Below are 26,130 nucleotides of genomic sequence, written 5' to 3'. Positions count from 1 at the left end.
AAACAATTGGTGCAGAGTGGGAAATGTCGGCCTTCTGTTATTCTCTCATAGGCCTCTCTAGACTCCATTTATAAAGTACATCATCTCTGAAATCCACCAAGTTTCTGTAGTGAAGCACTCCACAAAAAGCTATGACTTAGGTGAAATACCACAGCTGCACCTAACTCCACATAGCTAACCCTATAATATGTATAACCATGTAGCCCATGCCCAATAGTCCAAGTGACTCAAGACACAACTACCTTCTCCAAAAACACTGGAGGCAAAAGGCTGGCACCTCAAAAACAGCCTCAGGTAGCCCTGGATGATTCTACTGCAGCACTCACATCTCATTTTTGGAAAGCCCTATAACTCAAGTCTGAGGACAGTGTCACAGAGTCAATAAATTCTAAACAATCCTCATTAAAAAATACTCCCACACATATACTGATTACCTATCATTACAGGCATTTTCCAAATGATGGTATGGTCCTCATTTATATTTTTAAAAGTATAAAAAGATGCTTTGATTCATTATGACAACATCACCTGAAATAAATCAAACTAATATATCAAGAACAAACAAAAAGGGGCTAGGGTATAGCTTAATGGTAGATCATGTCCTTACCATGTGCAAGGTCCCAGGTTCAATCTCTAGCACCAAAAATACTATAAACCAACAACAGTCAAGAAAAACCTCACAAAACAAAATGAAACTGCAACTTAAAACATTCTCTGATATGTTAGTTCCAAATAAGAACAATTCCATAATGTCACCTTTTGTTTCATTATGCCAACCATCTGGAAAAAGACATAAACATATCAGTTACATGCCTATTTATGCTCTTAACATTCACATTCATATCACACTCACCATTCACCACAAACACCAACTATGTATCTAATAATAATGAAAGCAAATAAAATGCACTGAAACACATTCTACATGTTCTAAAGGTTTAGCATATGTTTTTACCCTTCAAAACAACCATATGAGGTAAAAACTACAATTATCTTATTTCCTAGCTACAGTTTGGATCAATGACCCCTCCAAACACACTGTATTTATATTTTTTACTTTGGTTTATGTCTCTTATTTATTATCAATAATCAGGTTCACTATAGATTATTCTGTGACTGTGAAACAAGAGCACCAAAGAACTCAAAATATACCATCCTTTTCACTCACAAGCTCTGGTTTGCAACATTAATTCACAAAAGATAAAGGCAGCAGACAGCTCCCATGAAAGGAGAAGGAGATACAAATGCAACCACATTATAATCTGAGAAGCAATTAGGTCTCTAACTTGGAAAGTTAGGTATTTCCAGCTAAATACAGAATGGTGCATTTCCAGTGCCATTAACTTTAGGAAGACTGCAGCTAATCTCAGTGAATCCATAAATAAAACCCACTCTGTGAACATTACATAATTCACCCCTCAGCCTCTCATTTCCTGTACAGCAATCAATTCTTGAAAGGCAATCAACTTCTTTCTCCCCATGGAACAGGAAAAAAATTCTAGTGATGCTGTGTACACACCAAGACATATTCACTAAACTTGTCTCTTTGTGATTTTTGTCTCCCACCTAATTATAGATGAAATATGATTTACATTCCTTGTTCAAGTGTGATGTATTTAATAGATTATTCCACATCAGTTTATCCAGTCAAGTCAGAACGACAGTAACAATGTTAATCAAGGTTAGGCCTACGTATCAATTTTAAGCTTCATATAGTTCAATGAAATTATCAAGAGTTGTGGGACACCATCAATATGTTTTGCCCTCTGTGTCAAGAGATTCAGAGTATTTGTTGATTTCTCCTTCATGTTCTATTTCACTCATAGTGGGGGAAAAGAATATGTGCAACATGTGTGCTGAAACTCGGCCCCACACGCTTCATGGTGGGGATGCTGAGGGCCCAATCTAAGAAGAAGAATGCTATCTTGCTACCTGGAGCATTGACACCAGCTAAGCCATCAGGTCACATTTCCCTGTTCTGCTGGGAGACTGGAAAACCCAAGCCCCCCTGTGAAGGAACTTATCTTCTCCAGCCACCTCATCCTCTCATTCCGTCCTCTGGAACTAATTTTCCCTCAACTCCCCTTCTTCCAAATCAGGGCAACTATCTCTCTCAAACACTTTCTGATAGCATACAACCTTCCCCACTGTTCAACTTGCACTGATCACTCCCTCCATTTGTTACTAATTAAAATGTGGTTCTTTTATACAGGGTCTCAGTACCCCACCTCAGGATCTTCCTATTCATTCTTCTAAACCTTACAACTTATAGTTCATTGCTGGTGGTGTTGAAACTATCCTAGCTCCTGGTTATAACTATAACATGAGTTTTCTAGCCTCATGGAAAAGAAATATACATCCTGTGCCTAGTCTACCTCTTTGAGCTGAGCAGACTGTCTCCCTTCTCCATCGTTTCATTGCCTACAAAAGTGAAATGTATTCTACTGCACTACTGTAAAGTGGAATGAGCTAATGTAAGTGCTTAGCAAAGTACCTAGCACAAGGTAAGTGCTGAATGTTCTTTAACCTATGCTCATTCTTTCTTTCAGCTCATAAACTGACATGACAAGAAGAGGGCTGGTAGCTTAGATGTGGTCAAACAGCCATCTGGGGCCATGGTCAAGATTAAAGACACTAATTCTACCATATACCTTTCCATCAATCACTTGTCTGATAAACCAAACATTCACTAGAAAATTGCCAACAGAGTATTGTACCAAATTCTGCAGGTTTTAGAGGAGATAAAACTAAAACGTGGTACCTACATATAGGAATATAAAGTCTGATTTTAAAAAAACTGTCTTTTATAATTACAATAGAACTGATGAGACACAGTGATGACAGTAATCTCCAAGTGGGGCACTGAAAGATCTGGACAATTAAGAAATATTTAAGCTTAAGCCTGCTAAGATTCAACTTACTTCTCTGGCCAGTCATGGATCCTGAGAATCTGTTATTTGGGTCTGGGCCTCAGTGAGCAACGGACAGTGGTGGAAGTGTGTTCAAGTTCAAGGTATGCTACAGCAGGTGACTGAGAGCACTTACCCAGGGTCAATTCAAAACAATCTAGAGATCAAGGACCAACAAGATGACCTTAAACACATATCTTTAAAATCTAGTTATTTATGAAAAACAGTTCCTTGAAAATAAAAACAGACTTTTCATGTGATCTAGAAATTTTACTTCTCTGTGTGTGTATGTGCGTGTGTATATATATATATACACACACACATATACATATATCAATATCTATGTCTGTACATACACACAGAGAGAAAATAGAAAAGAGGATTGCAAAGAGACTTGCACATCCATGTTCATAGCAACACTACATATACAATAGCCAAGAGGCAGAAGCACCTCACATGTAAAATAAAAATGAATGGGTAAACAAAACGTGGTATAGACACAGCGGGCCAGACAGATCAACAGATAGCACCAGGGGGGAGGCCCGGCGGGGAGGCCGGCGCTGCCAATGGGGCCGCGCAGAAAGGCAGAGGGGGGAGGGGGCGCTTACCTCTAGCGCTTCAAAAGTGACAAAGCTGGTCCTGGCAAACCCATGAATGATGTCCTCTTCGGCCAAGGTGGACTCTCGCCTCTTCCTCCGCGGGGGTCTGGGCCGGGACCCAGCGGAGGACAGGGGCTTCCCATTGTCTTCCCTGTTGGAGCCCGAAGACGAGGCGAGCGAGGGCGCCCGCAGCGCTGTCCCCAGACCGCCCCGGAGCGCCTCTCCCGGTCTCGCTGCGACCGTGACCGCTGCTTTTTGGGGAGTCCATGGCCCCGAGCCGGGCCATCCATGGCTCTGCCACGGCGGGGTCCCTGCGCTCGCCGCCCGCGCACCACAGGCTCCAGCCGCAGCCGCACAAAAAAATTGACACGGAGCCCTCCCTCCCGCGGCACGGCGTCCCTCCGCCCCGCGCAGACGCTCGTGGCCCGCACCCGCCGGCGAGCCCGCAAAGGTCGCGGCAGAGGGGCGGCGCGGAACTTCGCCCGCCCCGGCGCAGGAGAAAGCCCCAGCCGCTGCTCACGCAGGAAACTCACCACCGGGCCGCCGCAAGAGGTCCAAGCCTGGCAGCCAGCGGCGGCCGGGCAGGGCAGCAGCCAACAGGATCACGTGGGCGGCTGGGGGCCCGCAGCGCTCCCAAGCCCAGGACGAGCACGCTGGGGCGACCGGGCATGCGCACTGGGGGTAGCGGGGCGCCGCAGGGGGGGGAGGGGTTAGGGTTAGGGCGAGGGGGATGAGCGTTGGGGGAAGCGCTTGGGGATGGGCTTAGCCCCAGGGCATTCCCCCTGGGCGACCCCTGGGGTTCAAGGGGGGTGCTCAGGGTGCGGACGCCAGGGGGCGCTCGGGGCCAGGGCGTGCCCAGGCACCACAGATGGATCAAGCATCAGGCCAGGCCCCCCGCAGCGCTCCTGCAAACATATTTTTCAGTTTCTGCCATATGAAGCCAATAAAAGATGCCTGCGGGTGACCAAATGATTCTCATGCAAAAAAGTGATTTGCCTGCTTTGGGTTCAAGTCATCAGATCAATTAGAGAAACATAAAGATAGCAAAAAGAAGACATATGTTAGTGAGATTCTGCAAGGCAAAAATTCCTTTGACAAGACTTCTTTATTGATCACATGCCGTCTATCCTTTCACATCTCTCTTGCTTGTTTCCTAAACCAGGTTATTCTCACCACTTAAAATGTAATTTGCACAATCCACCTTCTATGCACTCTGTTCTGGTTACTGTGCTATTATTAGACTACCTCAGCTTCACAAGATCTTTTATCAAAGCTCATTAGCATTCTTTAACATCATCATGATTATTGCCATTATTATTAACTTTTGCTCTTCTCTGCAGAATGTTTTCTCTTTATTGCAACACTTGGTATGTTCTCCCTATTATTTAAAAGCTGGTTCACACATTGGTGTAAAATTTGCTTTTGTTGTAAATTAACTCTGATAAATCAGAGAACCACAAAGAAAACAAATTATTCAAGATAAAAATAGACGTATACTTGGATTATTTGTTACTGTTCCTTATCACTTAAAATCTTCACTATCGGTAATGTCTCTTGAAAACTTTTCTTTCTGACACAGTATTGGTTACTAATTGTGTTTACTATCAATAATATTTGAATTTTGTGAAATTACAACCAGAATTAGAGTGAAATTACAAAATGAAACTACAACCAAAAATATAATGGAGGAGGGGAACTGAAATAAAAAAGGGAAATTATAACTCACCATTTAAAAAAGAAAGACTTTAATACATTATTTGCATTGCAGAAACCCATTGTTTTCAATCTGGGTCTTATCTGCAAAGACTGAAAACAGTATAATGTGTTTGTTCTGTTCAACACATAACAAATGTTTACTTTTCTTAGATTCTTCCCATTAGGTACCCCAAGCCCTCCACTTAACACTGTTCAAAATTCAAAGAGCATGTCAGTTTATCTTCTCACTTTGCCTTAGCACCTCCCTTACACAAACACACTCTGGGGTCTGTCTGTGGTCCAGCCCATGTTTGCAAGAGATCTAATGATTATCCAAATTATTTTTGTAGAAAGCAATCAAACTATAGCAATCTTACAATCACCATTGATAATGGATGTCAGAACCTTTGACAAATAAAGTCTCAAAGTGTCCCTCTTCATATCTCTTATTAATTATAAGGAGAAATAGTACTTTAACATTGCAGACATTTGGTGAGTTCTGCCTTAATCAAATGACTCAAAATATTGTACCAATTACAAGAGCACATAAATTTGGATATAATGCATTGAATACACATTAATACCTATATGATATTCCTTCAAAAAATTTATGATGCTGGAGGTGGTACTCAGGTGTGCATATTAAGCATGTGTTCGGCCCCTGAGCCCTTCCTTCCAAAAATATTTAACCTGAATCTAATCATTAAGAGACAGCCAGGCAAATTCAACTTGAGGGACATACTGAAAACTGGCACGAATTCTAAAAAAATGTTAATACTATAAAAGTGAACAAATAAAAAAAGACTAGAAAATTGTAACTCAAGGGAGGGTAAAAGATAGAAAAATTGAATGTAACAGATAATCTTGGTTATATCATGGAATGCAAACAAATAAATAAAACTACAAGAACTGTATTGGAACAATTGTGAAAATTTTAATATAGAGTTTATTTTCAGATAATAATATTGGATCAATGTTAAATTTCCCAAGTAGTCGTATTGTGGCTATGTAGAAGAATGTCCTTTTTCTTAAGAAATATATGCTACAGTATTTAGGGATGAAGTGTCAGGATGCCTGCAATAAATTATCCAATGGTTCAACAATACCTATACACCAAGGAAAGGAGTACAGAAACAGAGAGCAAATGTGGCAAAATGTTAGCAATTGGTAAATACAAGCTCCTCATTATACTTTGCCTGTAACTTTTCTGAAGATTTGAAATGTTGCAAAACAAAAAAGCTTGGGAAAACCTATTAAACCAAAATCCAGCATTTCTTAGGGAAAGAAGTCCTGGGTTTAATTATTTACATTAAGCCAACATGCTTTGCTTTGAGAAAACACAGAGGTCTCCAAGTTTGTGGAGCAAAGGGAGCAGGCTCAGCACCAGGTATACAAAAAACATTGCTATGTAGACTCGAAATTTCAGGACAGGTTCTATCTCTCCAGCCACAATGAACCTCAGATCAAAAATAGTAACCCCCCCCCCAAAAAAAGAACTGTGTTTCCTGAACATGTACAGATTTCTTCTAGTCATTATTCCCTAAAAAAATCCAGTATAAAATTATTTACGAGACTTTTACATTGTATTAGATATGAGTGGTCCAGAAAGAATTTAAAGCATATAGGAGGATGTGTGAAGATTTCATGCAAACACTATGCTGTTTTTACATAAGGAACCTGAGCATCCTCAGATTCTGGTATCCATAGGAGGTCCTGGAACCAATTCCCTGCAGACATGGGAAAGATTGCATATATTTATGTAGTTAAATATGACATCAGAGATGCTGTAGTACAAACAGAGGCTCAGAGAGATATGTCTCACCCCATGTCGCACAACGTAACAATAGAGCTGGATTCCAAAACCAGGAGTCCTGTGTTCTATTAACATTTGAGGCTTCCTCATGTACAATTAATTCTACAAAACAACAACAATCTAAAATTTCCTGAGCTATTTCAGTTTAATAAAAAGTTTGGACTTTTTGCATGAACAAGTGCTACCAATTCCTCTCTCTTTTTCTACCAATCCTCTATGAAAATGAGACTACAAAGCAAAACCTGAAACATGTAAGATTTTTGGAAGTTAATAAAGTCAAGCCTATAATAGGAAATTACATAAATAGAAAAGTATGAGGTTGTGTATATCCTTTTATAAAAACAACAAGACAGAAATTCAGATTAGTCTATATACACTACAGAAAAATGAGACCTCATTTAAAATGCAAGTGAATGTTTTTGACTCTAAAGTTCAAGATGTGGTTTGCTATTTAATGGAACTTCAAATGATCAGTAATTTAGTTAAATTCTGACCTAAAAGCCTTTTCCTTCTACCACTCTGCTTAGTATATGATATTTCTTTGGTCTGCTGTTGATCTAATCAAGGTCTTGCACATACTAAGCAAATCTCTACAACTGAGCTATACCTCCAGCCTCAAATATATGATTTGTTTATTTTAAGCACCAAAAAGCATTCTTGAGATGCAAACTGTTAAATATTTTCATCTTACTTTCTAACTTGAAGACAAATGATATTCAAGAATGATTTCTGTTGTTGCATTGTTGAATCCATAGTGAAACTCAAGTTTCTTATGCCACTAAAACCCCTGTTGTATGCAAGGAAATTCAAGACTGCAGGCAAAGAGGTCTAACAGTGGCATTATGTCTGTGAAGAGTGCTGCCCAATACCTCTTCTACCAGTCCTCCATGAAAATGAGACTACAGCACAGCAGGAAAGACAATAACAACATTATAGCCCAAGTGACCTTAAAAGCAAGCAAACCCTATTATTTGAATGGAGTAATGGATAGGCCTGAGCATTATCAGTCACTCTGGATGTGACAGAAGTACACTTCTTATTAGATCATCAGAAAAAAAAAGAACCTTTTCAGCATTGCATTTGTCTTGAGCAAGCCAAAGAGAGATGTACAACAAAAATGCTACATTTAATACAACTATTTTTTTTTAGAAATATTGCATATTAGAGAATAGAGTCTTAAAACTAAAATTAATGTGGTTTGTTAAACAAACTCATTCTTTCTATGCACCCAGGTCGCTTTGGTTTTGCATGCAATATGTAAAGTTCCTTAGAAATCTTTTATCTCCCTTGCTAATAAATGTCCTTCCCTTTTCTGGATCAGGTATTATAGCCATCTTCTCTGGTAAAATGTGGACAATTTTTGACATGTGAACAGTGTATGTATTCTTCATTTCCTTCCTTATGTATTATCCTGGCATAACTTAATTGTTCTTAGCTGAAATGTTAAAACTTCATATTCAGGCATATAGTGCCACATATGAAAATATCTTCCACCTGATGCCAATCTACAAATTCTTACTCTTTTTTAATATTTATTTATTTTTTTAGTTTTTTTTAGGTGGACACAATATCTTTTTTTATTTTTATTTTTATGTGGTGCTGAGAATCAAACCCAGTGCCTCACCATGCTAGGCAAGCACACTACCACTTAAGCCACATCCCCAGGCCCCAAATTCTTACTCTTTGCAAAAGAAAAATAATAATAATATTAGGCTGGGATTGTAGTGTGGTGGTAGAGCACTTGCCTACCATGTGTGAGGCACTGGGTTCAATTCTCAGCACTGCATATGAACAAAGGTCCATTGACAACTAAATATATATATATATATATATATAAAATGAAAATAATAATAATAATAATAAATGGTACCACAGTCCCAAGGCAAAGAAAAAAGACCTTCATGGCTGTACTAAAATTATTTCAGGTGGTAAGTATGGCTCAGTGGCAGAGCACGTGCCTCATATATTTGAGGCGCTGGGTTCAGTCCTCAGCACCACATAATAATAAATAAAAAAAAGGTAATGTGCCCATCTACAACTAAAAAAATTAATAAATAATAAGTTCATTCACCCTCAGCTAGGTAAACATAGAGGAAGATTAGGAGGTAAGTTGGCCACATTTATCATCATACATTCAATCAATACATTCACTGAACACTGTATTAAACCAACCCCTTCTACTAGGAAAATAGAACTCTTTAAATAGAAAATAAGTAGACAGTGATGAACAGCAATACTATCCCTGCCTTCACTTTAAGTTCCCAGGACTTTGGCAAACTTTTGAATCCTCTATTTTCTGGACATAAAATCTCATTTACCAGCTCTAAGGGAAGATAAATTGAATGATCTGTGAGAGCACTCTCTCCCTGTCCCGCCCCTCACCTCATTTCATATTATATGGAGAAGAATGACTCTTTACATTATGGGTAGCAATAGCTTAGGATTGTGATTATGAACAACATGACCCGATGAGTAAGGGAATCAGTTTGCAACTGAGATCCAGCTTCCTGATTTCACGGCACTGAGTTGGATACCCACGAGTCATTCTGAGGATGCTTACCTCAAGGGTTAGCGTATTAGTGCCACAATCTGCTGTCTGTAAACTGGAGACTCAGATCCAAATCCAAGAGCCTTAGAGCCAAGAGCATATATGGTGTGAGTTTTAGTCTGAGGGCAGGAGAAGGCCATTTCCCATGTCAAGCAGGCAGGTCAAGAAAGAGAATTCCTCCTTTTCCTGCCTTTTCATTCATGCCCTCAGTGGATTGAAGCAGGCTCACCACACTGAGGAAGGCATTTTGCTTTACTGAACTTACAGCTTCAAATGCTAAATCTCATCCAGCAGCACCCTCACAGACATTCCTAGAAATAATGTTTAGCCAAATGTCTGGGTATTCCATAGCCCAGTCAAGTTGACACATACAATTAAACATCACAGGTAGAAAGCTAATGTTTACTGGCATTTACAAACATGCCAGGCACCATCGTAGGTGCCTCACACACATTGTCTATGCCACTTAACGGGAGTCTATAGGAAGGTGTGGAACCTGTCTACTTTGATGAACATTACATTCCCATCCTCCAGCATAAGTGATAAGTACACGATAAATATTTGCTGAATGAATAAAATGAATGGAAAGACCTCGCTGAATCCTCAAAAGAATTCTGTCAAGTAGACAAGGTAGATTTTACCCTCATTTGACAGATGAAGAAACAGAAGCTCAATGAATTTGAGAAGATTGTCATCTCACTAGAACTTCAAAGAAGGATTCTCTACATATCCAAGCAGCTTCCCAAATTATAAGGTTGAAATAGGATTACTACTGGCTGATGAAAAACACTTTGAATACTAGACTAAACTAGTGGAAGTCAACATGCTGACTCCTGCTCAGTAGAACCCCTGCCACTCAAACAATCCTCCATTTCTCTCTGTAGAGGATGAAAGAAACATTTTCTTTATGAATGTTCCCAACACAGTGACATCATATGTGATTTAACAGACCATATATTTTAAGGTGAGTATGCTATGTGATCAGTGTGTCTTTACATCAGCATTTCTGAGAGACTGACACAGCAGCTATTACTTGTCTCATTTTACAGACTAGGAAAATATAAGCAATGAACTAGAAAGCGATTCAAAATGATTAGAATCACAGCCAGGAACAGGGGTGCAGGCCTATAATCCCAGCAGCTCAGGAGGCTGAGGTAGGAGGATCACAGATTCAAAGTCAGCCTCAGCAAAATGAGGCACTAATTCATGTTTTAAATAGCTATATATATATTAATAGGTTATATTAATGGTTAACATGCTTGCATATCAATAACTGCATGCTAGTTACAGATTTAAAATTTTCAATGATACCCAAATATTTTTCTCTACATAATGACAGAAATATTGCCTTTGAAGACATAATATACTTATTCATTTTCCTCTTACCTATTATATATCTGTAAATTTTTGATTATTTCAGGCTATCAATAAATTTTATAAAGCCGTCCTGAAGAAAAACTTACAATAATAACTATCATAGATTAACTTTTGGACTAATATTATGACTACAAGGGGACTACAAGATCCAGCAAGTTCTTTTCATCCAAGGCTTTCATAACAAGATGAGGAAGGGAAGTTTGATGACTTTGCTTGGTTATTCATAAGGGACAGACTGGGGCTTAAACTAGGTTGCCCTGATTCTGTATTCTCAGCTCTGTTTTCCAGACACCAATGTCTAACAATAACATGCAGAGTGTTCAATGGAGTATTGTTGATGATAAGTCACAAAATTTTTCAGTTACTTGGGAAATGAGGTGAATAAAAATAACTTCTGCATGGGCAAAAATGAAGGGACAATACAAAGCCAAAGCTGTCGTGTATAGATATTTTCTTTCCTTTCTTTCTTTCTTTTTTTTTAACGTAGCATTCTTTTTAAAATATTTTATTTATTGATCCTTCATTCTTTTTAAAATATTTTATTTATTGATCCTTATGTGGTGCTGAGGATTAAGCCCAGTCCCTTACACATGCTAGGCACGTGTTCTGCACTGAGCTACAACCGTAGCCCCTCAATATTTTCTTTCTTTTTGATATTTTCTTTAGTTGTGCAATTTAGAGGCATATTGGCCCAGGTGGAGGAAGTACAATAAAAAACACACAATAACAACGACAACAAAAAGCCAACCCACAATCACAATGTGCCCTTCATTGTCCTTGAGAGAGCCCCTCTCCAAATATTAACTGTAAGAAGACACTTTATTGGAAGTACACATTTAAAAAAAATCTCCTCCCCTAATAATAATCCTTTCACAGATGTATGTACACACCCTGCCAGTGTGGAACATAGCTCTACAGTTCAAGCATTTTCCTGTCCTACTGAAGATTTCCTCCTGTCCCAGTCCTCTTTGAAAACTGTTCTTCCAAACATCTCATCAGTGGGAACTCTGTAAACCCTTTGCGCTTTCTTTCTGTTCTGGGGGTGACTTGCCTTTCACCTTTGACTACTGGTGTTTGGTTACTTGTGTCCTTGCTGATGTGAACCTCGTGACTCCTTGCCATATCCCTTTTCTATTTTTCCAATCACTTGACTCCTTTCTCTTTCCAACCTTGTTTTTCCAAGTTGACTTTCCATGTTTTCCTGAATTATCTGTCATCCATTTATTTCTCTAAATTGTTGCTTTCCCTTATGGGTCTCTGAGTAATCACAGTCTTCGCCCGCTGATTCAGAGTTTTGACATGCTTTATGTGATGGCATATTTCCACATGTTAAAAGATTTAAACAGTCTGTATACTTCACCTACAATCTGTAATATCACTTCTATAGGTGCAGTTAAAAAATTGCCTTCTGCATAGACACTTTGTATCTGCCAAACACAACTACCCAACCCTCTATATCTATAACCTTCAGAGCCCCAAGTCAAAATCCTGGATGCTTCAGAGGAACAAAGGAAAGATGAGGCTGTGAGAAGTAGGAACGGTTGGGAGACTTGTCCTGGAACATTCTTGCTAAATTCCAAATCAACAGCTGGGTGTGGTGGTGCACCGTGTTCCCAGCTACTGGGGATGTTGAGGCAAGAGGACTTCTTGATCCCAATAGTTCAAGACCAGGCATGGTAACAAGTGAGACCCTGTCTTAAAAAATAAAAATAAAACAGCAAGGACCCTTGGTAGGAAGTCTAATGGACAATGATCACGGATGCTTAGAGCTTGCTGTGAATTAGGTGATTTCTAACCTTGAGCAGAACTGTGGAGACTGAAGCCAGGGCTCTGAAACCCAGTGTTCGAGAAGGAAGAAACCTTTCTTCACCTTTCTCTTATTTCTCATCCTTTCCTTTCCTTTTCTCCTCTTGTCCTCTCAGGAATTTTATTACTCCTTTCTATAGTTTAGATCTGGAATGTTCCCCAAAGCCTTGTGTGTTAAAGCCTTGGTCTCCAGGGCTGGGGTTGTGACTCTGTGGTAGAGAGCTTGCCTAGCTTGTGTGGGCACAGGTATCAATTCTCAGCACTGCATATAAATAAATAAAGATTTATTGACAACTAAAAAAAAAGACTTGGTCTCAAGCTTTGGAAGGTGGTGGAACTGTTAAGAGGTGGCACCTGGGGGAAGGTCTCCAGTCACTGGGGGAGTGGCCTTGAAGGGCTCAGTGGGACCCCAGCCCCTCCTCTCTCTCCTCCTTCCACATCTCTCCTACGAAGTTAGTGGCTCTGTGCTGCCTTGGGTTCCTGCCACCATGAGCTGCCCATGACCAGAGCCCAAAGAGCAGCATGTCCTGGTCATGGACCAGAACCTCTTATAAGTTGATCATCTCGGATCCTTGTCAGTAACGCAAAGCTGACAACACACTCCTCATGCCCAGGACCCTGAACTCAGGCTGAGACTAGTGGAGCACTGTTAAGGTAGGATTTTAATAACTCAAGAGATTTTTGTGGGTCTCTTTTGGAACTTATCCACCAGTTATCATGGTGTTGCTGTGGGAAAGTATTTCTCTGTTACAAAGCAGCCCGAAGAAAACAATTAGTGAATGAAAAGGAGGAACACAACTTAATTGTCAATTGTGAACTCGCTTTTGTGTTTTGCTTTCCAGGCTTAGAATTTGCACTCTATTTTAAAGCTCTTGCTCTCCTCAACTAAATATTTATGCTTTACATTTCTTTGGACTCATGTGATCCCTTCAGTAAATGCTCTGTAATTTCATTTAAATTTGCTTCTATTTGGGGATGTATCGTGTCTGCTTCTCTTCATCTCACTCTGTCATTGAGGCTGATTTTACTTTCTCAGAGTCACTATACAATCAGTTTTGGCCTCAGCTGCTATTACATTGTTCCCTTCTGCCCTCCCCTGTTCCCGCAGCTGCACATCCATCCTTACCCTGGCCCACAAGTCCAATCCCCTTGTCAAATCAATATGAAAAAAAGGTATGAAATGCAAAAACATCTCCAGTTTCATATTCTTTTCTGCATCCAGGCCATTGACAATATTTTTTATAGCTGTCTTTTTCAACAGGCAGAATCTGTTTGTCAAGATGTGAATAAAAATGGTTATTACATTAGAGCCAATAGAAGACAGACAATATGGAAGTTTACTGGTATGGTGCCTAGACTTAAGTGTCTTGAATTCTTCCTGTCATTATCTTTTAAAACCCCACCATCTCAAGAAGGAGAAGTTCATATTAGGCTTATGAAGGAGAAGAAGCTATATAAATGAGGGTGAAAAGACTACAGAGGACAGCTATTTCTCTTCAAGGCACAGGGTAACAAAGTCAAATAAGAGAGCATGTGCTTGAAAAAATCCTGAGGAATTCAGAATAGCTCAGATTAACACAGTCTAAATTGGTCTTACTCATAAACTGTTCATTTAAATCATGAATTAGTTTGCAGGTTGTTTGTAATACTTTATAGCTCATCAACAAATACATTCAATACAAACAGGAAACCAGAATTTAAAACATGCTGAATAGAATTAGGCATGCATGAAGCACTCAATTCATTTTTTTAACTTGATATTTTGCTCTCAGTTTATTAAACGTTACATGAAAGGGAATGCATGAATGGTTTTAATGCTACTGAACACTATACAGTAAAAAGTGCAGAAAGCCATTAATATCCCTAGTGACAATTCTCAGACAAGTTGAAAATGGAAAACAGTCCTATGCTAACATAGTCAAGTTAAGTCTTGGCTCTCAATTTTTTTTATCTACACATATGAAAACTCACCTTATTAAAAATTCAAGAGAAAGTCACCATCTTATTTATACTGATCACAAGCCCAAAATATAAGCTCTATTAATTTACCTTATCAGTTCATCATTTCACTTACATAGATTATGGGTGGTAGATGTAGGCAGGTGCTGGGTATGACTGGAGGAGGTAGGTCACCGGGGCGTGACTTTGGGGTGTATACTTTGTCCTAGGTGAGTGGAACTCTCTCTGCTTTCCAGTGGCCATGTCCGGAGCTGCTTTCTCCTGCCATGCCCTTCCACCATGATGGGCTGCCTCACCTTGGGCAAAGAGCTATGAAGTTGGTTGTCCAAGGCCTGAACCTCTGAAACTGTGAGTCAGAATCAACTTTTCTTCCTTTAAGTTGTTCTCGTCAAGTCTTTTGGTCATAGCAATGAAAGCTGACCAAAGCACCTGAGTGTACGCTGAGAACTGAGGGAAATGCAGGTGAGTGAAGACAGGCTCACATTGTGGAGGCCCCTGCTGCCCACTAAGGAGCAAGACCTTCACTTTGTGAGTGATGCGTCTGTATTTGGAAAGATCACCATGGCTGCAGGTGTTTGGATAGAGGAGCTAAAGGGAGGAAGCTGTGTGGACAGCCAGGTACCTATCGAGGATCCAGATGGGATAAGCAGCAGGTACACCCAAAGTCAGTGGCAGGGTGATTCTGACAGTGTCTAGAAGATATTCTTCATATGTTCACATACAGGATGGTGTGTCTTATAAAATACAACCAGAAGAGTCACGGATAGAGATGCCTGGGACACCCATCTGAACCTATGCACAAACCAATCCTCTCTCAATGATTATGGGGCTATAAACTCCTCTTTCTGAGGCTTCTCCTGAAATCTATACTTGTCCCTGAACCTGAATCTGGTTTTTGCCTTCAAACACACACAAGCAATCCGTCAAGACCTCAGGCTGTGTCCAATGGAAAACATCTGGGACACAGTGGCTTTCTCAGAAATGCAGAAGTTCTCTGTGTAGAATTATGAGGTAATATACTAGATGTGCAGTTACATTTGAACTTCAGGTGAGCACAATTGAATATAAGTGTGACCTAAGTATTGCACAGGAGATACTTAATCCCAAAACAGTTGTCATCTATATGAAATTCCAGTATAACTGATAATCATGTTATTTGTTGTTGTTGTTGTTGTTGTTTCAGCTAAATATGATAATCCTTCCTCTGGGCTTTACCTCACATTGGCTCAGACATCCAAGGCAGACACTTTCACAAGAAGCAGGAGGAGAAAAAGTGTGTGCTGTTGGGAGATAGGATGCTTTACAAAGCCACTGTCAGTATGACCCCAGGTCTGAGCATCCTCTGGGAGAATCTAAAATCTGAAAAGAGTGGACTTGGAACTGAGCAGAGAACTGATGTTTTGCAAGACTGTTGGAGGGAATTTAGAACAACATATTTGCCAAAGGAAGTATCAATATACTTATAATAGAAAAGCTCTCAAGTGTCCCATGGTGGTATGAGCAGAACATTAGTGTCCCTATCATGGATTGATGGCAAGAATTTTCTTTGGAAGCATGTATAAGAATTGGCGATATATAACATTTGTTTGTTTGTCTGTTTGCTTTAGTATTAAATGAAGATAGAATTAACTTTTGGAGCATTTATTTTGTCCTAGAATTTTAAGGCATCTAATATCTCATAAGCGCTTACCCTTTGGGAAAAAATAAGTTCAGAATTCATGTTCACAAAAAGTAATTGGATTATAAAAGTCATCAGGCACAGCAGTTATTTTTTTATATAAATGAGTAATATTTATTTAGGGAAACACCCTCAACCAAACTGCAAAGCTAATCTTCCCATAGAGCTGAGGGTATATTCCAGTAAGGCTTTATCTACATTTTTCGCAAGAGCTTCAATAATAAGCTTCCTTCTGCAGGAATAATCTTGTGATTTCATGCAAGAAAGATTCTTTCTTTGAGGTGAATGAGATACGAAGTTGTAAGAAGTTACAGTCAGAATTATTAGTTTGCTTTCCCCTTTCGGATCAAATGACAAGAGAGTATATTCTTGTTTTCCTGGAATCCTTGATATTTTTTTCTAGAAGCAAACTGGATATTCCAAATGCCTGAAATCAATCAGCCTAAGCCTCACATTGTGTGTTTACGTAGCTGAGGTGCTAAAACCCTGCCAACTTATTAAGTGCTTTCTGTTTCACTCTGCAGGTGAACCAAGTGGTGTGCTTTCCAAGTTTCCTGGTGATCAGGTTTCTGGAGAGCTGCCCTAAACTTGTATTTAGGGAGCACCTACAATGTGCCTTGTTCCATCAGCCATCAGAGAGAATGTCACAGGACCATAGCCCAGGAACCTGTTAACTGGGTGTTCTGCCATCAAAAGCAAGAATTTAAGAGTATCCTTCAGCAACAAGTACAGGAAAGACTATTTTTTTCACAATATATTCAAATATTTAAACCTGTTATAGTGCAAGTCCGAATGTGATAAACTTTCAACCTTAAAGGTAAGCTTTGAGTTATAAAATCAGAGAATTACAGGAATTATTGAATTGTTGAAAATAGGGTTCCAGATTTTCTCAGATTTTGAAAATAGGGTTCCAGATTTTGTTCATTTAAAACAAAGCACAGCCATCCCCTGTGGAAAAGCTGTTAGCTCATATCATCCCATAACCTCCCACTGCATCCTGGTCCCTGTTTTCCAACCTGCTTCCCAACCTTTTCAGTTTTCCTTTGAATCTTATTAAATTATTATTATTTATTTTATTTTTAGAGAAGCCATGTCCATACTTCAAAAGTGAGATTAAAGCTAACCCTGTGGCTTTCACAGTTTCTCCTTGTTGCTAATGTTTAGTTTCAGGTGTAACTGCTTGCTGTGCAGTTGCCCCTTAGCTGTTTTTGATCTCCAGATCTTTTAGACCCACTTACATAAATCTCAAAGTCACTCTTCATTTTGTTTTAAAAATTCTGTATGTTTATGAATGTGTACAGATGTAATATGCATGTATATAGTACGCATATATTTACATATGTGTTCATATGCATGTAAATATACTTAACAAATATGTATATTCTGCTAATAACTAATACTTTTCAACAAAAATAAATTGGCATGCATCTAAGATAAACATTCTCTAAATGAAATTCTTTATATTTCAAGAGACCTGGAAACCTGTATTTTTGAACTGCAGACATTTCGTGTGTGGCAAATCATCTCTATGAAGCAAATATTAACTAGATTTTCTTCCATTATTTCAAAGAGAAAACCTGGCTGCAGGTAGAGGTGAAGCTCAGTAGTAGGGCATGTGCTTAGCATCTGAGACCTTGGGTTCAAACCCCAGCAATGGGGGTGGGGGGTGGGGGGGAGAGAAAGAGCTTTGACTATTTGCATGTGATGCATTTGGATAAAAGAAATTTAGGTGGCCCTATTATGACTACGCAATTTATTGTTAATCTAACTGAAACTTGACCCTGCTCCTTTCATTGATCAGATGATGAACACATTTAACTCTTAGGGATGTTGAAAGCATACAGAACATAAGTAATCAATAAAGTGATGTTTGAAGACAGTTAGAATACACTCATGATTCAGGTAATGAATTATTTTGTAAACATCAATAAATGCTTTTCTTAAAAATAGTCACTATTCAAAAAAAAGTGTTCACCAAAGAAATATGATACATAAGGGAAGGAAAATAAGACAATTTAAAAGAAATCTAGTGAAATCATCTGATGTCACTGAGCTGTCAACGCTGTTTCTGTGTTTGATTTTATATCTGGCACAGGTATTTTCTAACTGCAAGTTTATTTATATGAATCTTTTAAAATGCTGTTATGACAGAGACTTAAAAGTCTTAAATGTTTTAAAATATATCATTGGGCTCATTGATATATTTTTAAATTAAAAAATAAATGCAACATATGTAACTTCTACAGGATTTCTCTTTTAAAAGAAGGAATACCTTATAGAATATCATCATTACAGGCTCAGAAACTATGCCCAGTTCTCTCTCTTTCTCTCTCTCTCTCTCTCTCTCTCAAAAGAAAATAAGTAGTAAAGCACTCTTAGAAGGATCTGGCTTTTTACTTTTTTTTTTTTTAGTAGTAGTAATTTTCTTTACAGAATCGCCCCCTGAAAGTGGAGATAGAATAGAGGGAACTTTGCGTTGTACTGGAGAAGGTTGAGCAGAAACACTTTCTACTTCATGGTACCTCATGGACTATGACACTGTCATCCTCTGAGGACAAGTAAGACTAGAATTAAATTTCTGGCCTGTATTAAAATATGAATAGACTTGTGGCTTCATTTCTGTAACTTTGGTACAATTTAGAAATAGTGCATTCACCCCTAATAAAAGTAGGGGTGCCCTTGCCAACTATCAAAGGAACTTTCATCTTCTTGGATTCAGTAGCATCCTTAATAACACCCTGAAAAACACACACTTTTTTCCCCCAGGATAAAGCACCTAGATGTATTATTATTATTCGAATTATTTTGGTATTAGTTTTTACCAGCATTGAGGAAGAGATAATTATTTCAAAAGAAATCTGAGAAGCCTTAAAAATCTTTCAAGTTTCTTCCGTAACCAGTGTTTTTTAATGGTGAATCTGTAAGAAGTATTATTACCAGCCAAATCCTTAATAGACCAATACAATAATGAAACTACTTTAACTGCCCAACTCTTATTTTATTGCCATCTAGTTTCAGGAATTCTGAATCTGGAAAACAATTCCTCAATTAAAATGACACTCTTCTTAAGAGAGACATTAGATTAAGTGTCATCAGAGGAAATAAATTCCAGCATTAGGTTAAGATAGAGACTGATTAATTTCTTTTGCAGAACTCTGACTTTTTGAGTGACAGGTGGAAGACAAAATGTCAAGAAGGACTCCTGTTAGAACAAGTGCTTAGGATGGTTTTTAATATAGCAGGGAGCCAAGATACAGTAGTAGGACACAGTAAAGAATATGGAGTATGTGATACAATAAAGAATTTTGATTTATGATCTGCCATCTGTTATTGAGAAGAATAAGTTAGGGAAATAGATGACTTTCAGTTCTCCATACATGCAAAGTTAAGATAGTTATTATAAAAGTTTTGCTGTTGCATGTGCTGAAAGAGAAGCATATACATTTAAACATTTTCAAAAAAATAAATCACTCAGTAGGCTTAAGAAAAATACTTTAGTTCATATTTCATTGATCCGACCTTTTGATTCAAGGTCAGGAAATGAATCCAGAATAAAAACCAACAAAACACAAAACAAAACCACACTCGCACACACACACACACACACACACACACACACACACACGCACACCAGAAATGAATCATTTACCATGGAAAAGGCATTTCCAGTCTCAGCTATTAGTTTTTATTGCATTATTTTTGAAATGCCAGAAACTGGCTTTGGCCATAATATTTGCTGTCCAACTAAATTGTACCTGTTTTTATGCAATTGCTTGCAACAATTAGCTAAACACCATTATTTGACAAATTCCCTCAAAAGAGACAGATGCTGTAAGGTGTCGTAATACACAGAGCCAAGTCACAGTCAGTCAGTAACAGTCAGTCAGACTGGGGCTGCAGCCCAAGGACAGAAGTTTGTAAACCCTTGCTCAAGGAATGAGTTTCATACAACCTTAAGATTTTGGAAAATATATTTTTGTCCCTGTTTTCAGGAATGAATTGTGGGACTAGCTAAAGAAGGGGCAGGGAGTGGAGGGGGGGGCACACAAACTCTAGATTCCTTTTTAAGGAGATCAGGAGAAGATAAAAAGTAGAAATGCAAATGTGAAATGGTAATGATACACAACATGGAGAAAAGAACCATCACAGAACCTGCTAGCGATTTCCACCAAAGCAGTAAACCCTTTAACTAACAGAAATTCAGTACAATATACACATTAATCAACAACTCGACCATTACTAGGGCTGCTTTTTAAGCCAATAAAATAAAATAAAATAAAATAACTACAATATTCAAAAACAGAATTCTCATACAATTTGAGAAAGAATAGAGTGAAAAGGCAAATGTTAGCTAAGCTCTTAGCTAAATCCACTCTTAATGGCCCCCAGTATTTAAACTATCATGGATTAAAGCCATGAAAATAAAAATTTCAATTTGAAATTTTATTAGCATGTTGCTAAAATGGTCAATAAAAACATCAACACGATAGGCTTTGTTGACATAGTTGGAAAACTGCTCTCTCGTTTTTTCAAACTTGATTTCCTTTCCCCCACCTTCTAAGATTTCTATGTTAGGAAAAGCCAAACTAAATACTCTGGCTATGGTGTTGTCATAATGCTGGTTTCTGGAATGTTGCCGTGTCCTCCCCCTCCCACTCCTCCAATCCCTTTAAAAATATGACTATTTTTGAAATGCAGCCCGAGGAGGGAGTAATCAAGGGTTCAGAACAATAAGCCGCCCTTCTGCACCCATTCAAGTTCCCAGACACCAGGTGAACTATGTCCTTTTCCCGGGTGAAGCCCGCTCTCCACATCAAATTAGCCATGCTATTGTCCTCCCAGACCGGAAGGCTTCCCTTCTGCCAAGGAGGGAGACTCACAGGCAAATGCGGGTGGGGTGGCGTCTGCTCCCTCTGGTGCAAAGAACAGGAAGCAAAAACTATCTAGCTTAGCCCAGAGCCTGGAATAAAGTCAGGAGACCTGGGGCTGGAGAGCCGGAAGAGTCCCAGGCAGCCTCAGGATAACCCAGAGTCCTGAAGTGCTTTCTTGCAGAACTATTCACCAGTGCACAAGGGGCAGGCTTGATTTCTTGGAAATCCTGCATTCTGGGGACACATTCATACAGGAGGTGAACGGTGCCCTGAAAAGACCAATCCTCGCCTCCGACTGGCCTGTCTGCACATTTGGGGTATTGAAGGTCCCTTTTTCCTAATGGGTAATTTCCCTCAAGCCACTGATCCTTGACTCACGGGAAAGGTCACGTCCCTGCTCTCCTCTGCCCCTTTCCCTTCTCCCTTTACAACTCAAGGGAAAAGCACTCTCTGGGGTCTCCCAACACCGTTACCACCACTGAGGTTCTCAGCGAGGCGCGCGCAGCTGCGCCCTTTCAGTCCCAGGGTCAGTTCCTGAGACTTCCTGCCGCTGGCCAGCGGGGTGCAAGGGTGCAGCCCCTCGCACAGACCACCGGCGGCTGACGCACGCGGGGGTGGGTTGGGGATCAAGAAATGCCTGCCAGCCGCGAAGCCCGCCCAGCAGAGACTGGAAGGGAATCCAGCGCTGGACACAGGCGGGGCAGGCAGGCTACTCCTTGTCGTCCACCAAGTCGGCCAGCTCCTGGAGCACTCTCAGGCGGCCACTGGCGTCCATGCGGCGCTTCTCGTGGATGAGGTCTTCCAGGCTGTGAAACCGGGCAGTGTGGATTTTGTTTTCCCCCAGATGCACCTTAAGATAGTACTGCTGCTGCGGGGGCTGCGTAGCTGCCGGCACCTCCCCTCCGGCTTTGAATTCCCGCTTGCCGAAGCGGCACCAGGCGGCGAAGCTTTCCGAGTTCGTCCAGCAGATCTCCTCGCTCTTGAGGCCCAGGTGGCCGCAGGCGTTCTGCACCACCAGCTCGGCCACCAGCGGGCGGTAGCGGTACCAGCTATTCACCAGGCCCACGTTGGCCGCGCCCGCCTCGTACAGGCTGTCCTGGCGGATCTCGCCTTGGTGCAGGTGGATAATGTGCCCGCTGCCCACGTACACCGCCCAGTGCGGGACCGGCGCGGGCAGCTCCCGAGCCGGCTGTAGCCACAGCAGCTCCAGCAGGTCGCCGGGCTCGCAGAGCGCTGGGAGTGCGGTGACAGCATAGACGCTCAGGTCCGCGCCCTGAGGGCCGCCGCTCACTTTGGAAAAGATGCATTCCTGGCCCCGAAAGGCGGAGAACTGAGTCTAGTTAAGGACTAGTTGGTGCAGCAGGTGGTGGTGGTGGCGGCTAGGGCTCTCTGGGCAGGGGGTGCAGCCTGGGGGGGCCTTCACGCCAAACTTGTCGGGTTGCCCGCGTTCGTCCAGGTCCTCCTCCTCATCCGAGAAGAAGTAGGCGACCCCGACCCGAAGTTCGTCCTTCTCAATCCCGGACGGGTCCCCTGTGGGCAACTCGCTGTAGTTGAGGTGGGTGATGCGGTCCAGTTGGTTGCCCATCAATGACGCGGCGAGGCGAGGGCCAGGAACTAGGATCTGCGGAAGAAGAGGAGAAACAGACACCATCAGAGTCAGGGGGACTCTAATGTCCCTCCAAGATGGACAGTGCCCCTGGGAGCTGCCCGCCCGTGCACGCCCCGCATTATTGTCACCTGCGCCAGCCGAGTTCCCTGTGCCTCCCTGTGGTGGGGAAGGAGGTACAGAAGCTACCAGTCCCGCGGGCCAGAGCGGACGCCACCAGCCACCACAGGGCCTCAGACCCTGTCCGGGAAGCCTATTCTAACTCCCACAAGAGAAAATGCAGGCGGGCTGGAGATGATGCGAAGTCCCAATAGGGAGAACATGGACTGTGGCAGTGTAGGAGACAGACGCCCAAGGAAGGACAGAGGGTGGGTTGGGAGGCAGAAGGGACGTCTAAGGCCAGAGAGCTTGAAGAAAGCTGAGCCCACATTTAAGTCCCCACCCTCTCTCGCCCACCTCCCAGTTTTGCCCTAGGTTGCACCCCACCCCTGACCGCGGTTTATACAATGACAATCGGAGACATTCCCAGGTATTCACTAAATACCAGCAAAATTCTGCACAGTGACACTGACAGGCTGGTACATACACCCACAATGACAAACCCTCGCGACGACACATTGGCACACTTAGACGCCCTCCCCCCATTCGTACACAATTCCAAACCGAGCTTGCACCCTTGCTAATGCATGTATACTCAAGCACCCGGGCACACCTGCCCAAGCAGGCAGGTGCACTCTGCCCCTTACTTTGCCTGCTTTTAACCCAGCAGAGCCAATCAGACTGCGCCAGGGCGAGGCTGCTCTAAAATAACCTAACAAAGAGACCGGGAAGCCAGTGCAGAATATTAGTGCAGTGTGTGTGTGTGTGTGTGTGTGTGTATGTGTGTGTGTGTAGAGGTTTACTTTCATCCCAAATACCCCTTTCTTCCTACCCAATACACGATCCAAACAATCAGTCGGAAAAAAAAAATACGTTTCCGAGGCAAAGAATGCCGCCTCTCCGTACCGGTGATTTCCCTGCTCCTGACCCCCCAAACTCCTTTAAAGTCTCCTGGTCCCCATGGGTGCTGCGGAGACGGCGGTGGCGAATGGGTCCCGGGCTGCGCGTGAGGCTGTGGCTCAGCTCTACCCCTCGCCGAACCGTGCTTTGCTGCTGTGCCCGGCGCCGGCGCCGTACCGGTGCGCTCCTGTCTTCGCTAGCTGCAAGGGTGCTCCACCTGGGCAGTCGGGGCTGGGCTGTGCTTTCCTACAGCCGCGCGGACGACTCTAAGTAGCCTGAGCGGCAGCTCTAGGGCCCGCCCCGGAACTCGCTCATTGGCTGGAGTGGGTGCCCGGGCCCTGCCAATCTCAGCCAGAGGGGGAAGGATCAGGGGCGGGTCTCTGGTGCGCTCCACCTCGCCCGGCCCCCACGCACCCGAACGCACACAGCCCCCAGGAGCGTAGGTGTGAGCGCGGGTGGGGAGCGCTAGCTAGGCGCGGCGCAGCTGTACTGCGCTGCTGAGCGGTGTCACCCACGTCCCCAGTCTCCTCCGAGCTGATTGTAAATGAGCTGATTGTAACACAGTCCGCCCGCGTTCCATGTTCCCTGTTCCGAAGGACAGACTCCAGGAGGGAAGCTGAGTCTGGGGGTGGAGAGAAAAAAAGAACAAAAAACCCCACGGTGTACGCAGCGCATCTTAGCCCCGGCGCTGCGGGTATTCGCGGGTAGGGAGCGAAATCGCCTAAGGCGGTCCGTAGATCTGTGCCGGGACTCTGGAATCTCGGTTCCTGATGACCCTTGGGCTGGTCCTTGGCTTAAAGACCCTTTTCCATCCAGGCACAGATGCTTTTGAAATTGCGGTGGTGGTGTTTAGCTCCTTTGCTTTCAGCCAAATGAAGGTGCTGACCTGGTGCTGGTGCCTGGTTTAAAAGGAGAGAGAGATGTCAATTGCAACCCAAAAGTCTGAGTCTTTGCCGGCCTCTTCCCTGACTCTGCCTGGTTTTGTCCTCCATTTTTTTACCCTTATGAAAGGGGTGCATCGCAAGTGCCCACAGTAGGACTTGTGTTTCCTAAGCCCCAGAATCGCCATTGGTAAGGGATTTTTGTTTGGTTTTGTGGGAGAATGGTATTATTCAGTAATTCCTAACGGCGTTTCTGGATGAGAACTTCATGAATGAATGCCCCCTGGATATTGGATGCTAAAAAACGACGGTCACAATACAGAATTTTAGACCAGCAATTTTCGGAGTTAGGACTTTAAGCCTCAAGAAGTTCCTAGACTTCGGTTCTAGTCTCCATGATGCTTATGCTTAAGACTGGACTTAGGCTATTTATTTATTATTTATTTATCAAACCCATGGCCTTTGTGCCTGTAGACTTTCTCTCTAGAGAGAATTTGATGTTCCCTCTTTGTACCCCCTGCACAGCTGTCACAGGCTCTATTAGTGCATCTCCCCTGCTTTATCACATACTTGTGTTGATTTACCTCCTTTTTAAAAACTGAACTCCATGAGCACAGACTTGCTTGGTGCACAGCTTCGTATTCATGGCCTCCTCAATGCTGCGTGTACAATGGGCTCCATGGGAACAATAAAAAGGGAAATAGCCTATAGTGACCACTTCCACCTTGCTAAGAGATTTAAGAAGATGATTTAATCCCCATATCTGAATTGTAATGAGGAAACTAAGGCCCCTGTCCTTGGGCCACCAGTCCATCTGGAGTTGTGGGAAGTTTAGCCAGTTGTGAATTAGGCTACAGTGATTTGTTGAATGAATAAACTCTTGTTTTAGAACATGAGAAAGCTGGTGCTTCAGAGAAGTTAGCTGCTGGGCCCAAGGTCACATGCAGAGTGATGCATATTATCAGTGCTTCTTTTCTTTGACAAATTATTCTGCTTGAGTATTTTGAATTTGTCAAGTCTTCCGTTTGTATTTGTTTTCTGAAGGTCTCTGCCTGATGCGGTGATTTTTCAAAGTAGATGCTTAGTAAGTATTGTGGGAAAATCATTTTAAAGTGGCCAACTGTATACATTTGATTTACTTAAATCTTTTCAGAAATTTGGCCACTGTCCACCTGCCAATTTATTAGGAAACAAGTTGCCATCCTTGGAACTGACCATAGGTTGTAATTTTTTTTATTTGCTATAAATAATAAACAACTCATTTTGGCCCTGAAGTTAAGAGAATTGAATAAGTAGTTTCTGAGACCAAGAAGTGAATTATTGATCTTGTTATAAGCTGGACTTTGGTGCTGTCTGGGAGGAGGAATCTGAAGAGTTCACACTGATGTC

General features: G+C 41.7%; 1 pseudogene across 1 annotated transcript; it reads right to left on the bottom strand.

Moving 5' to 3' along the window:
* Positions 1–19,599: 19,599 nt before the first annotated feature.
* LOC144373142 (protein LRATD1-like) lies at positions 19,600–24,031 on the bottom strand (annotated as a pseudogene). Its single transcript, XR_013432900.1, has 2 exons — positions 23,867–24,031; positions 19,600–22,876 (listed from the first exon to the last, which is right to left on the bottom strand). The product of XR_013432900.1 is annotated as a protein LRATD1-like (transcript).
* Positions 24,032–26,130: the final 2,099 nt, after the last annotated feature.

This window comes from Ictidomys tridecemlineatus, unplaced genomic scaffold (assembly GCF_052094955.1).
Source record: "Ictidomys tridecemlineatus isolate mIctTri1 unplaced genomic scaffold, mIctTri1.hap1 Scaffold_259, whole genome shotgun sequence".
Classification (NCBI taxonomy): Eukaryota; Metazoa; Chordata; class Mammalia; order Rodentia; family Sciuridae; genus Ictidomys; species Ictidomys tridecemlineatus.
Note: the sequence above shows the minus strand (reverse complement) of the source record. Positions and strands in the feature narration are given on the sequence as shown.